The sequence below is a fragment of the Artibeus jamaicensis genome, unplaced genomic scaffold, assembly GCF_021234435.1.
Source record: "Artibeus jamaicensis isolate MK-2021 breed Jamaican fruit bat unplaced genomic scaffold, CSHL_Jam_final scaffold_3151, whole genome shotgun sequence".
Taxonomy (NCBI): Eukaryota; Metazoa; Chordata; class Mammalia; order Chiroptera; family Phyllostomidae; genus Artibeus; species Artibeus jamaicensis.
In genome coordinates this window covers 3,760,700-3,776,338 of record NW_026522037.1, presented here as the reverse complement: position 1 = coordinate 3,776,338, position 15,639 = coordinate 3,760,700, and the positions used below count along the sequence as shown (strand labels likewise).

At 54.6% G+C, this 15,639-nt stretch overlaps 1 protein-coding gene across 2 annotated transcripts in view; it reads left to right on the top strand.

The window, feature by feature from the left end:
• Window positions 1–15,639, top strand: part of CPLX2 (complexin 2) — a 64,936-nt gene that overhangs the window by 37,911 nt on the left and 11,386 nt on the right. Inside the window, exon 1 of one of the 2 annotated variants that reach the window (XM_037127934.2) lies at window positions 14,400–14,510. The exons of the other annotated variant lie outside the window; for it this stretch is intronic. The gene's annotated coding sequence lies outside the window, so the exon portion shown is untranslated. Of the gene's footprint in view, window positions 1–14,399; window positions 14,511–15,639 lie in introns of those variants that run through there. 2 annotated transcript variants of the gene reach the window in all.

Below are 15,639 nucleotides of genomic sequence, written 5' to 3'. Positions count from 1 at the left end.
ACTAGCTGTGACTGTCACCTTAGCCAACATGCTAACTCCCTCTCAGTCTCGGTTCCCTCATTCGCATAATGGGCACCATGTCAACTACCTCACTGGACTAATGCATTCACATACATGAAGTAGTTAACGCAGTGCCAGTCAACCCTATTTTAATTTTTTCTTGATTGATTTTAGAGAGAGAGGAAGGGAGAGAGGAAGAAGGAGAAACATCAATTTGTTGTTCCACTTATTTATGCATTTGTTGGTTGATTCTTGTATGTGCCCTGACCAGAGATCAAACCCTCAACTTTGGCATATTGGGACAATGCTCTCACCAACTGAGCTACCCAACCAGGGCTGGTCAAACTATTTTAGATGCAAGTGATAGAATGATCAATGAAAATAGTTTAAAGGTGGAAAAAAAGGTTGTATTAGTTTGTATAACTGAAAAAACTGAAGGGCAGATTCCGGATTTCAGGAAGGGCTTGGTCTGGGAGTTATGCAGTATCATTCGGGCTCGGTCTCCCTCTGTGTCTCTCAATTCTGTTTTCCTCTGGCCTGGCTGCCCCCTTAGGCCGTTTCCCCACCGCAACCCCGTAGCTCCAGACTCGCTCTTTCTCAGTTCAGCGACTCCGACAGAAGGAGAATGTTTCCAATATTTCCAGAATAAGCTCCAGGACTGATTCTTGCTGGACCATCTTGAGTCACACGTCCATCCTTAAATCCTGGCCCTGGGTTATGTGCCGATCCCTAGGGCCTGAGGGGAAGAGGACTGAGGGACTCTATCCAAACTGTACGGCCAGAGAACAAGGGAAGCGTAGATCCCCAAAGGCGTGTCACGGTGCTGCCTAGAAGAAGCTGTAGGACAGCCCGTGTCCACCATGGCGATAACACAGAGGTACAGGCGACGGTGCTGCCTAATCACTGTGTCTTTTCACCCTGAGCCCAGCCGTGGACCGCACACCATCTTTCATTCAGGCGTCCTGGTCCCCGAGGAGCAGAGAGGTGAGTGCAGACCCCAGGGGCCAGACAGCCTGGATGGCCTAAAATCCTGAATGGCCCCCTTCTACCTGTGTGACCTTGACAATTTCCTGTCTTTTCTCTGCCTCTTTAGTCGTCTGTGAAGTAGGCGTAAAACCAACACCCCTTCATAAGGTTACTGTGCAGCTTATGTATACACCTAAGGCGCAGAGACCCGCTGCCAACGCGGAGCCGTTCGGTAAATCAGCCGCTATTGTCACCATCATTCCGCAGGCTCTGCATGTCAGAGATCACGCTGATTCCCCCCTCCCCACTTCTTTCACAACAACCGGCCAAAGCCAGTGAAAGGCCCTTCTGCATGATGAACTCAAATGTAATTACGAAACTTCGGGGCAGCAGGAACTCTGAGCGGATCCTACAAGCTGGGGATGTCAGCCTGAGTTGAAAAGAGCCCTCAGGCGGGGCATCAGAGATCCCTGGATAATCCAGACCACATCCTCCATGAGGCCAGCTTCCCCCAGGTTACAGTCTCAATGCTCAGGAAGCACGCTTCTCCCCATGCCATACCCAAGGAGCTGAGCAGTGTCCCCGTCTGTCACCTGCAGGCACCCGGGTGTATGGGTCCTGCCCATCCCCAGAAACATCTAGGAGGCATAACCAATTAGAGAAGGAGAAGAGAATGAGAGAAGGAAGAAGAGAGGAAACGATTTCATTAATTGCCCTGCGTGTAGCCCATACTCAGCTGGGCACTTAAGTATAAGTCCTCATTTAATCCCCATCACAGATATTAGATTCCACCCCCCACACTTCAGGGCAGAAAACTGAGTCTCAGAAAGGTAAAGTGACCTGCCTGAGGTCACCCAGCTAGTGAACAAGGGAGCCAGGACCACCCCAGGCCTTCGGATGCCCCGTGGCAGCTCCCGCCACACTCCTCGCCGAGCCAAGCCGAGAGCCTGACAGCCCGCGGCAAGTCCAAAGAGAGAGCAGGTTTCCAAGGAGAAGGAGGAGAAGTGTTGGGAACATGCAGTTATTTACAGGATGTAGTGTGGGCTGTCTCATGACAGAGGGAGACATCCTGAGGTGAAGAGGGAGTGGGAGATGCTGGGTCCTCAGTTTCCTCACCTACAGAATGGAGATGATGTGCCTGCCTCCCAGGGAGATGGAGCCCATGAACGGAAAGAGCGCATGTGCGGGGCTGCCCTGCACTTACAATGCCCCAGACTGCGGGGTGGGAGGCGCGGTGGCTGTGGTCCCCCTCAGAAGAAGGGGACTGACCCCAGGGACTGTGGGCCTCAGTGTCCCTGGACATGTTCGAATCCTTCATGGAGACTCTCAGTCCTCCAAAAATGGCAATTTGCTAAAGAAATTTGCAGATGAGGACTGGGAACAGGAGGATTCAACTGGGGAGTCTCCACAGGCTGGACTTGCTCCTTAAAACCTCCCTGTGGACGGCCCCCACCCAAGTTCAATAACACCCAGGCTCTCGCCATTCTGGCAAGGGAACGACAGGCCCTGGACCCCCACCTCTCTGACCTGGGAGGGCCAGCATCGGTTGGGCCAGGCTCAGAGGCAGACTTTTCTGCCTCTGAGCCTGAGGGACAAGGAGGAAGTAGTTGTCCGGTCTGTAGAGGACAGCCATGTGGGCAGGACCAGTTGACAGGAGTGGTGGCCTCTGTCCAAGGGGCACTCTGATCCTGTTCTCTTCCTGCCTCCAATCCCTGCTAGTGCCTCCTATTGACAGAACACAAGCAAAAGCCTGAGGACAAAAGGAGCTACTGAGTGGCCATCTGGGCACAAGGGAGGGCAGTGAGGGGGAGCATGGGTCTGTAGGAGCCCAGAAGATCCCCTCCCAGCTTGTGCCACGGGGACCTCAGCGACACTCCGGCTCTCTCTTTCTACCACAGCAAAGTCTTGTTGAAACCGTGGCATCACAAGTTGATACAGAACCTCCTCCCTCTTCCAACTGGAGTCCTGTGTAATCAGGCCATTACAGAGAGAGGAAAAAAACAAAACAAAACAACTAGAGAAATGCCTGAGAAGCTGTTGCAAGGAAAAAGGCATCTTTAGGAAAACCTTTTAAAACTGAGATTCAGAATCCAGAAGCCCGTTTGGAGCAGTGAGGTCTAAAATGATGCAGTCCAAAGACACCCTGAAAGTCACCTTGAAAAGGACTGCAGGGCCAAAAATCAGAGGCCTTTCAAATGCATGGGATGGGAAGAGGTGAGATAAAGGACGGGCGAGATGCCCGATGATCACAGCTCTGGCACACAGGTGAGATGAGAGAGCGACACTCAGAACTTCTGAGGGAGCCTCTGCCTCTGCTTCAACTGAGGAAGACCTCGGGGGAATCCCTGCCTCCAAACTGCCCTTTGGAAGTAGAAGCACAAAGGCACTGCTCTGGCAGACAAATATTCCAACTGCAGTTGATAAATGAGATATGGACAAATCGCCAGGCATGAATGGTGCCGGCCCAAGAATGCTGATGCCGCTCCAGGGTGAAAGTGCAGCGCTGTTGGCCAAAAGCATGTGCGGTTTTGAGGGCATGTGGATGTAGGACCTGGGATCTGCGGGTATGAAGTTCCAACTGTGGCAAAGCTTCGAGCAAGGACCCACCATGTGAGCTCCTTCTCTCTTCAGTCAACATAACCGTGGGGACCAGGACGTAGAGGAGGTGCTTAGAGACAGAGAACTGAGACCAGGGTGATCGGCTCCTTCTTGGAATGTGAGATGATTAGATGGCGGGTCCTGCCAGGTCCAGGCCTGCTTGATTAGCAGTTTTCTGGAGGAGTGGACTCACAGATCCAAAGTACAGGTTCCAACAGGTTCGTCCCAGGAACATGGGCAGATGAGCCTTAAAGGCGCATTGGGATGTAAGCACTCAAATGATGTCATCATGCAGGTCTCCTACCCTTCTCTTGGCTCTGTTCTTCTCTGTGTTGGCATCGCCCTTGGGCAGGCTCTCCCCAAATGGTAGCAAAACGGTCCAGCTGCTGAGGCCCACATCCTGCCAGTCCTGTAAATCCCACAGAAATGGAAAGCCTCTTTCCCATTGGTTCCAGCTAAAGTCCCAGGGCTGACTCTCGTTGGCTTGTGTCATTTTTTTCACTCCTGTGCCAATCACAGAGGCCAGAACTAATAGTGCTCTAACTGGCTGGCTAAGGGTCTAATGCCCACCAGGGAAGCGGGCACATGGAGTTGGCCCTAATCAAACCGTAAAGCCTGGGAGTGGGGGATGGGAGGGGAGGGGAGGGATTCCAGAGATACCAAAAACACCAAAATCATCTGTCACCACAACAAATGATGCCCAAAACATCCCAATGACAGAATGCCACAGTGATGGAGTGAAAGCATAGAAGGAATTCATGGGATTATGGGGATGGACCAAGACTGCAAATAAAGGGAAGAACAAGACTGAAATAAGGATGTCTGCACTCTCATTGTGGTCTGTGGTCCAGCAAGGGCCTAGGTCTGCAAGTCTCACCCTGAGACGGGCACCTCACGGCACACGGGCCAGGACGAGGCATTTCAGCCCCAAGCAGGCAGGGCAAGGCCATGCACAGACTTCACCTCTGGAAATATTTGTTTCGCATTCACAGTGGAGAAGGCCCTGGGATTCGTGTTAGGGATTCAAGGATGAGCAAGACATACGGAGTATTCCTTGCCCTCCAGTAGCTTACGATCCAGTGGGAGAAGACAACCAAGGAGGTGTAACGACCCTCAGAGGCACCAAATGCTCTGTGGCAGGGGATGCTGTGCAGGGCAGAAGTTGGTCGTGGTGAACAGGCTGGCACAGGAGGCAAAGCAGGGTCCAAGGAGGCCCCTGTGGGTCTCGACGTGATGCTGTAGGCAATGGTGAGTCATCGAAGGCTTTGGAGTGGGGGCGTGACACAGGCCAGAAGAAGCTTCGTGGTCTTAATGGAGCCAGATAAAGCCCAGAGGAGAGGCACAGAGATGATCAAAGGGCTGACAGCAGGCCTGTGGGGGGAGATAGGGGAGTGAGGAGTGCAGAGGTGACGGCCAAGGGAGCCTTGATCAAAGTCAGGCAGACGAGCACACTGCCTCCTGGCGCTGGCCCAAGGCAGGGACAGAGCTGCCCCATGAAGACAAAGAGAATGATGCTTTGTTCAGTTCCCATGGGGAAAGATGAGTGTTGCACACATGCAAAAAATGTTCTTTACGTAACTAGGACCCCCCCCTGAAGAGGGGGTGTAGGCTGGTAGTGGGGCATAAGCCACTAACAAAGAGGCTCCGGCAGCATCCAGAGTGACAGAGCAAAGGAAGGCTGAGGGCAGCAGGGTGTCCAGGGAGGTTCCCATTCATTCATTAGGCGGCCTGCTCAGAGCTGGGCCCTCCTCTGGGCTCTGAGCCCAGAGACCTGAAGCGGGCGTCCCCTTGTCTAGTATGCCACAGCTGTCTTCCGAAAGGACCCGGCCCTGTGTGTGTTTATAGGGCAGCATCTGCCTCCCCTGCCAGATGGAAGTTTGCCTACTTCTTCACGGTGGTATCCCCAGTGCCTAGAGGGGTCAGTTCGTGTTTGAGCAAGGGACTTATCTCAGCCTTGGTGAGTCCCCATCCTCGAAGAGCTCAAAATCTGGAGAGTGAGTCAGACGCGTGTCAAGTTTAGTTTCACTGGTGCTCTGAGGACGGGGTCCATGTGGGAACACCCCTGGCTAGCCTCTTTCCCAGAAGGGATTCCTTTATGCTTCAGCTAAACCCTGGTGGTCAGAGTAAAAGCTTGCCAAGTGGTCGCAGCAGACAAGGCCATTCCTCCTCCAGGAGCAAACAGCACAGGCAGAGGCTCAGAAATGCCGGTGGACACCGTCCAGGAGCGACAGGGAGCACAGGTGGCCACTGATGGAACTGGAGAGAGTGGTCAGGGTCCGATCATGCAAGGCTCTGAAGGCCAATTTAACGGCTTTGAACTTTCTCCTGAAGGCAGTGGGAAGACAGTTAAAGGATTTAAAGGCAAGTATTTTTGTGTCAGTTAAGATCCTTTGGTTGCAAGTCAAAGAAAAAAATCTAAACCGACTTTAGCAAGAACAAAAGGGAAGAGGTGGTTATTGGCTCAGAAGAACAACGAGGCCTGGCAGAGCTGCGGGCACAGCTTGATCCGAGGTGTAAACAGTGTCATCGGGCTGGGGGTGCACATTCTCCTTTTCTTGGCTCGCCGGGCTCTGAGCTGGTTTCCATTCTGAGGCTCCATGTGGCAGCTCCTGGGAACCCCAGTTCACGTCATAATGGAGCTAAAAGGAGAGTCCGTTTCTCGTACCAGAAGCAGAAGTCCCCGGATCCGGTCTCTCTGGCCCTCGCTGGTCCCGAACTGGTCCAGGGGCAGGGGGCCATGTGCTAATTGGCTCAGCCTGGGTCACGTGATCCACCCACGGGGTTTCAGATGAAATACACAGGTTGTCCCTCCGAAGCTGATGCCTCTTGAGGGAGGAGTGGGTGCTCAGTGGCCAAATAAGCTGTGGCTACCACATGGTTTAGGGAGGGGATGACACAGTCAGGCCGTGTTTCGGAAAGCTATGATTCTCCTATGGTCCCAGGGGCCGGCCTGAGGGCGAGAGCAGAAGCAGGAGCGGCAGCGAGTGGCTGGCGTGAAGAACCAGGATGAGCTGAAGCGGGCAGAAGTGGGCACAGAGGGACTTCTTATTCAAATCCTTAGGGCACAGTCCAGGACCCTGACCTACTGCCCCCGCCACTTTAAAGCACCTTCGGACCTAGACCGCCCCCACCCCTTCGAGGACCAGCCCGTGGCAAAGTCCCCATAGAGGTCACCCTAGCAGAGTCCCCCAAACTCTGGGGAAGGGTGCCCGGAAACTGCAGACCCAGGCTCAGCTTCCAGAAATGCACCAAATCCCCCTCTTGGAATGTGGCCACCTATAGAGACCACCGAGTTCAAATACTGATGCTACTGTTTACTGAACAAGAGGCTTAACCTCTCTGAGTCCGAATATCCATCTGAATATAAAGTGGACGTGATGACATTTAAGGTGACGGAGACGCCGGCCTGGGGATGCAGTCAGATAAAGACTGTGAATCACCTGCAGCAGTGAGTCTCAGTAAATGAAAATCCCCTCCTCCTCAGCCCTCCTCACTTCTCCCTGGCTTCATCTTCCCAAGACCTCTCCAACCCCCTGTTTGTTTGCCAGATAAAAGGTGGTTTTGTTTTACTTTGTTTTTCTGCCAGAAAGAAACAATTGGAGGTTGAGTGGCGAAGAGCAGCTGTTTTTAGATTTGTGGGTGGAAAATTCCTCCCGTTCCTCAGCCCGAAGTCTAAGCCCCCTCTTGACTTCTTTCGGCGATTTCCACGTGGGAACACAACATCCCAATCCCCCGGGTGCCGGGGGGAGGAAGAGTGAAGGAGAAGAAGAGCCATCTCCCCATCTTCCTCTGAGTTTCAAATTCTTTTCTAATTCCGACTTAAACTCAGGAGAATCACGAGGCACATTCCTTTGACCAGGATCGGAGAAGGAGGCTTTGTCTGACGGTGGTGCTGCCCCCAGCTCCAGAGGAAATCCCTGCCGCCCTCAGGGTGGGAGGGGAAGAGACTGCTCCCTGCGACTGCACTGCTGCTCCCCAAACATGATGGTGTCTGAGCCCCATGATCGCCCTGGGAGGCCAGAACCATCCCTTCAGTTTGCAGAGGAAACTGAGTATCAGAGAAAAGTTGCAGAATCTGGAAGGGGCAGAGGTCTGCTGAGCTGTCACCCATGTCCCCTGTGCCCAGAGCCCAGGGCCGTCTTCTCTCCCTGATGCCGCGGAGATGACCTGGGCAGCCCCAGAGACAGCTGCCCAGTCCCTTGCCTGCTTTGGGCTTCCAGGCCCATCTGGCCGGCAAGCTGTGTGTCTCTGCGTCTCCTCCTCAGAGCTGCCCCTTGCAGAGGACAGCACTGAGCGTGGTGTGTTATGGTCGTCCACTGTTTGTGGGCATCTCTCCCCCGCTCCCTTCTGGGTACTTCCAATCAGAGGCTCAGAAAGGAAAGGATCTTCTTGGGCACGTGAACGGGGCCATGTGTTATCTCTCTGTGGAGTATCTGCATCTCTCGCAGTGGAACGCAAGGGGAAATAGGAACTCCAAAATTTCTTACACAGCTCCGTCTGCCTAGGAGAGTTCCCAGCATGTCACAGCTCCTCCATACACGTCTGGTAAATGAATAATTAAATGAAAACCACCTACCATCCCAGGTGGCGTTGCAGCTGGAGGGGCTAACACCTGCAACAGCCCCAGAACAATGCTTAGCCCCCTGGAGGTGTTGTAAGAAGGGTGGGACTGTATGCCTGGGTTATCACTGGGATGGAATATTTTCCAGGAGCTACAAGTTTCATTAAGCTACTGAGCGGTATTAAGAAAGTCTCGTCTCTTTCCCACACCTCTGTAAACTTCCGTATCTGGAAACCGAGGGCTCCGGGTTGGATGACTAGAAACATAGCTTTTCATTGCTGACTTTTATTCACGTTTCCTCTGCTCCCTTCACTCCACCCCTCCCCCCACTAACACACCCACACACACCAGGCGCCTGCCCGTCAATCTCCAAGATCAAGTTCTGCTGCCCCTCTGCACGCTCTCTCTCTCTCTTTCATTTCCTTGAGCAGAAGCTCCAGAGCTTATTATTGGCTTCTGCTGTCCGTGTTCCTCAGATATGTCTGCCTGCTTTAGTGAAGCAGCAATAATGCCCCCCCTTCATTTGACCAAAGAGCGAGACCTGTTTTTTGGGCGGGGGTATGCTGGCCCTCACCAGAAAGGAGAAGTCGTTTCCAGCTCACTGGCTCCGTGAAGGCAGGGATTCTGCCAGCTGCCTTTGCACCAAGATGGAAAGAACACTTATGTTCACAAATGGAAGTGACCCCATGGAGGCGGTCCTGCAAGGGACGGAGGGGAGAAGTCTTCCAGGCCAAAAGGAGCTGCAAAGCTAAAAAAGAAAAATTCCTCCAAGGCCAGGAAGAAAACCACCCTCCAGGGTCACTTCCAACTCCACGATTCTAGACATTAAGAATCATAGGATTTTTTAAGATTCTAAAGTTGTGAGTGCGTGTAATTTAATCTAAACTTCTATTAACCCTAAAATACTCTATAAGTCCATGATTTTTTTTCTATAAGATTCAGACCCAGAAATCATGATTCTCAGATTCGATTGACCCAAGACAAGGGCTTTCAACTATGGGTGTCTCAAAAATACCCAGGGGCTGGTAACCGGGGCAAATTCCTGGGCTCCCAACTCAGAGATTTTAGTTCAGTCCATGTGGGATGAGACCCACAAATCTGCAATTTTCCCAACAAGTCCCCCAGTGACCCCAGTGGGCCACTCGTAGACACAGAAGGGTTAGAAAGCTGGTCATTGTATGTTCTGTGACTCCTAGTGTGATTATAAAACGGCCTCTGCTTATGATTCCAGTGTTCCGGAGCTCCGTTGTTCTATTTCTGTGTGCTAAGGACAGGGTCCAAGGGGAAGACCCTTTCTTCTGAGTGTGGGTTTCACAAGGGGAGAGGACAACGGACTCGGTGCCATCAGGGCAGATGGGCATTCTGGAAGGAGAACCTCCCGAGAGCACAGGCCGACTCCAAGGCCGCGTCCACTGTGCCCGAGTGGGCCCCGGCTGGCACTCCAATGAGGAGGTGTGGCCAGGTGCACTTGCCAGCTCCGGGGTGGCATGAGCATCTGGGGTCGTCAGGAGGAACTTCTGGGGGACAGGGAGGTCTAACCACATCCCAGGGAGCTGGCAGTGCTGGGGCTAAGAGGGGGTACAGAAGTCGCAGCAGAGAGCTCAGAAGACCCAGAGGTGAGGGAGGAAGACTTTACCGCCAAACACCCTTGCTGTGCCACGTGGTGGGGGGACGGCAGACTGGCGGAACAGACACGAAAACACCCAGCTTCAGGAGAGCTCAAGATAAGAGGCAGGTGATGGTGTAGGGACATCCTGAGGTTCTGCGTGAAGGCTGGCAGAGGACTGCTTTGACACCCTAATAGGCGCCTGGGTCTGGGAGGTTGGGACAGGGTGGAGGGTGGCAGAGGACGTCTGAGGAGCTGGCAGTGGGATGCTGGGCTGGGGGGGTGGGGCTCAGAGTGAGGGCAGGGCTCTGGTAATGAGAGAGAGGGACTCCTCAAGGAGTTCCACACACACACACAACACACACACACACACGTCAGGGTGCGGCCCCCTTTCTGAGAAACAGAAGGAGAGGGTGGAGAATCGAAGATTTCTACAGCCTGCCAGGTAGGGCAGGGGCCAGCAGGTTGGATCACCACAAGCCTGTCGGTGGGGAAAGATGGAAAAGGAGGGGTCAGTCATTCTCAGGGACACACTTAGCCTACACACCTGCACACAGGCGATGACCCACTCCTGATGCACATACACACCCCTTCTGCCTTGCATAGTGGCAGTGATTCGGGCGCCACTCCCTTGTGACGCACATCTGCACTCTTACCCCCGGTGATGGCACCGGTGCATACTAATGGGAACATCCTATCACCTGCATCCTCTATCACTGCCAGCAAGGTAGACATAGGCCATCACGTCGGAATGTCCCCAGCGCGTTTCCGTCTGGCAGAGTCTGTGTAAAGTCACCCTCTGTGGCTGCATACTGCACAGCACACACAGCCGTGCAGGGCACCCTTGCCTCACATCCAAGCCGTTGCACAACGCCGTCTACACATTCCGCCGCAACCACAACCCACTTGGCTGCACACTACCACACACAGCTATGCACGCACACCAGCCACTCCACATCGGGAGGGACACACCAGCACCACACACACAGCGTCAGACCCACACTCACCCCCGTTACCCTCAAGGATGCTGCCCACCTCCTGCACGGCTCCAGCCTGGTGGGCACACACGCAAATGCACCATTGCACACCAGTGCATTTGCCTCCACACGTGTCATTCCATGTTGAAGGAGAATGGCTGGGACCCCAACCTCACCCCATGACAGTGAGGGCACCCTGGCCATTGTGAGTGACAAGCAGGAAGCCACTCATGACATGAGCCAGGTGTCCTAGAGCCCTTCCCTGCACACCACTGCCCCCACAGCTCTGTTTCTGCCCGGGGCACGTGGCCACCCCTTCAAACCAAGCGCAACTCTGCCCCTCCAGGCTCAAGCCAGAACGGCAGGAAGTGGGGTGGGCATCTGCGGCCTTAAGATGCCGGTCAGGCCCAGGTAGCAGGCTCCAGATCGGGGCAAGGCCAGTGCTTCCTAGATGCCTCCTCGCCTCCCAAATGCCCTTTGGACACGGGCGGTTGCAGGGCAGAGATCGGCTGACCTTTGAACAACCACCATCCTCGCTGATCGCCACGTTTATGATCTGCGACAGTTGTCATTCCGCACACACTGTTCCTCGAGCCGCACACGAAGTACTGACATTAGCTCTCTTGACTGGCTTCCTGGTGAATGTTCAAGGCATGTACATTCCATTTTAAAAATCTGTTCAAACCTGGCCCCCTGCCCCAGCCCACAGCACTCATGAACGGAAGTGGAAATTCAGCACCAGCCGGGGAAGATGCCTTAAGCGGAGCTGTACCCGTATTTTACCGGGTGACTCTTAGGAGCCGTCCAGAGAGCAGACTCTGCAAGGACCCGAGGCTGGAGGTGGGGAGGGGACGCGCAGCGGCTGACTGAAGGGAATGCTGACAACCCGCATGACATGAGGACCCCGAGCAGGGTGTGAATTCTTTTTTTTTTTTTTTTGGTGAGAAACTGGAGATGGGAAAGACTGTAAATGTCAATGTAAAAAAAATATCTGCAGAGCAAAAGTTACATTTCCATAGGCTGTGGGATGTGTCAGAAGAGAAGCAGCCCAGGGAGGTGGGACCCCAGAGCGTGGTGTCAGGCGGCAGGGGCCGGCATCCTGGCTCCGCCCAAGACTCACTGTGTGTCCCTGGGCCTCATCTTCACCGTCTTGAAGATAGGGGTTTGTGGGAACCAAAGGAGAGATGTAATTTATGCAAAGCACCACAGTGAGGCAAACTGGGATCCTGATGGTTGCTATGATTAGTAGTATTGTAATCACTAGGAAATGCTTATAACTCTTAGCGACTTTCTCAGTGATAGCAGAGCATTTTACCAAGTGCAGACGGGTAGCGCTGAACAAGGAGCAAGTGCTCACTCATCTCTCCATCATCTCTTGACAGGAAGCACCGATAGCTAATGTGTCATGATTTATCCCTAATCATTCAACAGGATGAAGCCACCAAAACTTGACTGAGCTGTCCTTTTATTGATCAGTAAGACTTTCTGCAGCTGGACATGATTCATGTCAGCTCATGCAGTTTTAATAGACTCACAGAAGCTTGGGCTCAAAGGGGGCTCTAGCTGTCCAACTGCCATCCTCCTGGGCTGGGGAATTCACCACCTCACATGTTCACTCTGTACTATGGCTGCACAGCTTCAGTTGGTAGACAGTTCTCCCCCTTAGAGCGTCTGTCTGCTCCCTTTACCTTTCCCCCATTGCCCTAATTCTGCCTTCAGCACCAGTGAAAACAGTACTACTCCTCTTTCTTTTCAATGGTCATTTATTCATCCAACGAGCATACCCTGAGCGCCTGCTTTGCTGTGCACCATGCTAAATGCCGGAATTACAAATCGAGCAAGAGTTCCCGGACCTTTGAGGCCTAATCCACGTTAGCATTCTCTCCGCCAAGTGAGACATCTCAGATCTTTCGATCTTCCCTCGTTTGACCTGTCCAGATGCCCACCACCAAACCACCCCCCTTCTCTTCTAAACATATTCGAGCTTATCAAATCCCATCTTTAATTGTGGTGCCCAGAACTGAGCTCAGTGTTTTTCTGAAAGTTGGGTTGGGTTTTTAGCCGAGATTGATTGACTTCCATGTCAAACGCAATGCCCGTTGTGGAAAAAACCCAGTTTTAACCACGGTGCTACCAGCCAGGTCCCATTTACTGGGCTTCTGTTCTAGAAGAACAGAGAGAAAGGAGGGAGGAGGACTATGACTCCTGAAATGGCAGGGTTTCAGATCTCCCTGCCCAGAACTCCCCTCAGGCATTTGTGCCAAGTCGAAGTCATTCTAATCAAGCAGCCTCCCGTCTTCACCCCTCCATTAGTGGCTGCCTTGGGAAAGGGAATAAAAATCAAGAATGAACAAGCCGAAGGCCCAACACAGTGCTAAACAGGGAACCCAGACATAAAAGAAAGACCTTCCCTAAACCAAGCCCCACAGCCTGTGAGGGGAGAACAGACGTGAGCTTCAGAGAGGACTCTCCAGGAGAGGAAAAGGGGTCCACCAATGGCCTCTGACTTGTGGGGAGGGACTCCCCCACTTTGAAGCCTCTGCTGTGAACCTGTGCAAAGGAACAGTTCCTGCTCCCCCACAGGAAAAAAAGTCACACCTCCTTCTTCTCCCAGATCCAGTCCTCTGAAGCTCTTGCCACTCGCTTCTTGGAAGGAGGCCATCCCCTTACAAGAGCAGAAGTCATTTCCACTCTGACATAACCCTGACTGATGTGTGAACTCCGGCAAATCCTTTAAAGTCCTGCCGAAAGGCCATTCCTCTCTGCGGCCATTTTCCTACACATCAGCCTGGGTTGCAGGACGCGGTTTAGAGTCAAAAGACGGCAGGCCGAATGGAGAGGCACATTATGGGACAGAAACAAAACAACACAAAACAGCACGTGCGGGAGAGGAGGAGGAAGGCCATGGGTGGAGGCGGAGGTTGCCCTCTTCTCCCTGGGCATCGGAGAGAAAGAACTGGCCTCCTGGAGTGCAGTTTCCCAGGGGACCCCTCATCTTTCACAGGACAGCGGACCGAGAAGGGCCTGGGTGGCCTGGGCTCCACAGCAATAGCTGCAACCCCCGGGTCCACTTGGAGGGCCCTCGCCCATCAGCGCCCGTCGATGCCTTGAGCACTCGTGTAGCGGGATGCTCTGCTGAGAGCGTGCAAAGACAGCCTGATGGTGGTCCTGTCCGTTGTTAGGAGCTCCCAGGCAAGAGGCATGCAAACAGGAACAGGGACCCCTGACACAGGTGTCTCTCTCAGCGCGGTGAGAACTCTCAGGGCAGTGAGCCCACCTCCACCTGGAGTAATCAAGGAGAGCTTTCCCATGCGGGCGACCTCTGAGTTCTGCTTTAAAGAACACTTCTTCCATCTCCTCGCCCCCACTCAGTGCATTGAGGCAACAAGCCTGTGGTCCTAGCAGTGGCCAGGACAGGTGGCAACAGCCGGGACTGGCAAGAGGAGGACAGGCAAAGGTGGGGAACTGAGGGGAGTGGCGGAAGGACGGAGAGGATGAAAACAGGGAGAATGGGAAAGGGGGAGGGAGGGGGAGGAGGAGAGCGGGAGGGAGAGAGAAGGAAAGGGCGAACCGAGAGGGGGAGAGGGAGAGAGATTTGAATTTCCCATCTGGAAGGGGAGCGGTAGCACGTCAGGGCCTGGCTGAGGGGCGTGATTGGAGGGCGCCTCCCGCGGCAGCGGCGGCCCCAGCTCGCCTGGCGGAGTTGCACGAGGCGGCGGCGGGAGCTGGAAGAGCAGAAGGAACCGCCTCGCTGAGTCCAGCGGAGCCCTGCAGTGGCTCAGACGGCTGCAGGGACCGCCAGGTCGGTGCTGGCCGGGGGTCGGGAGGGCGGGGCCGGGCCGTGGGCAACAAGGTCCTGGCTCTCCTGTCGAGGCCGCAGGGCAGCCCAGAAGGCTGGGGAGTACTACTTTCGGGGGGTTCAGCTCCCCGAGACTGACCGGGCGCGTGAAGGGGAGGCTGCGCGGCAGCGGCAGCGAGCGCCCTCCTGGGCCGCACTAGCCGTGGTACTGAAAGGACAGCTCCCTGCGAGGGGGTTAGCGAGCGGGCTGAAAGGCAGTGAACCGACCAAACTGGGGAGAGGAGGGGGCCCTTCCGCCCTCCCCCGGCAGAAGCCTGCAACAGCTCGGCTCCTGGGGAGTCAGGACTGCCCCGAGGGCAATGGGAGACTCAAGTCTGAACCCAGAGAACAACTTCCATCTCGCTGGGTGGGGGTGGGGATCTCGATCTAAGCTACTTAACCGGAGCCCGCCAGGGCCCCCCTCCCCCCGGAGGAGGAAGCCGCCCCCGTGGGGTACAGTTCAGGCTCCCGGAGTGAGTCAGAGGGCGGCGGAAGGGGAGCAGACAGACCAAAGCTGGAAGCGAAAGAACCTAAACGTCTTTTGGGGTGGGGGGCCAGGGGGACTATTTGTCCCCAGAGGAGGAGCCGAGGTTTGGCCAGCACAGCAAGCTGCCTGGGGTCATTCGCAAGCATCTCCTCTATGCCCTCACCCGCCCCAGTCTGCCCCCTCCCCCGGCAAAGTTTGAGACCCGCTGGGTCTTGGGGTTGGAGCTGTGTGCTGGGGGGAGGGGCGCTCTCAGCGGCCCACCGGTAGCTTGGGCAGAGCTGAGGCTGTTGGTGTGCGCGGGACCAGGGACACAGAGAGGAGCACCAGGACCCCCGTTCCCTCTTCTGCCGGGGACGCAAAGCCCCCACCGCTTCTGCTCTTCTGCGCTTGCAGGTGCCCTACCCCCTTCCACTCCCCTGTGCTTTCCCCTTCCAGGGGCGTGGGGTGGGTGGGGGTGGGGTGGGCAGACAACCCCTGTCCCTGCCACTGCCGTTGCTTGGCAGAGAGGGTGGCAAAAAAAAGCAAACGAGTGTTGAATTGAGTTGCAGTGAACATAGCCTGGACTTGAGCCATTTAACACACACACACACACACACACACACACAC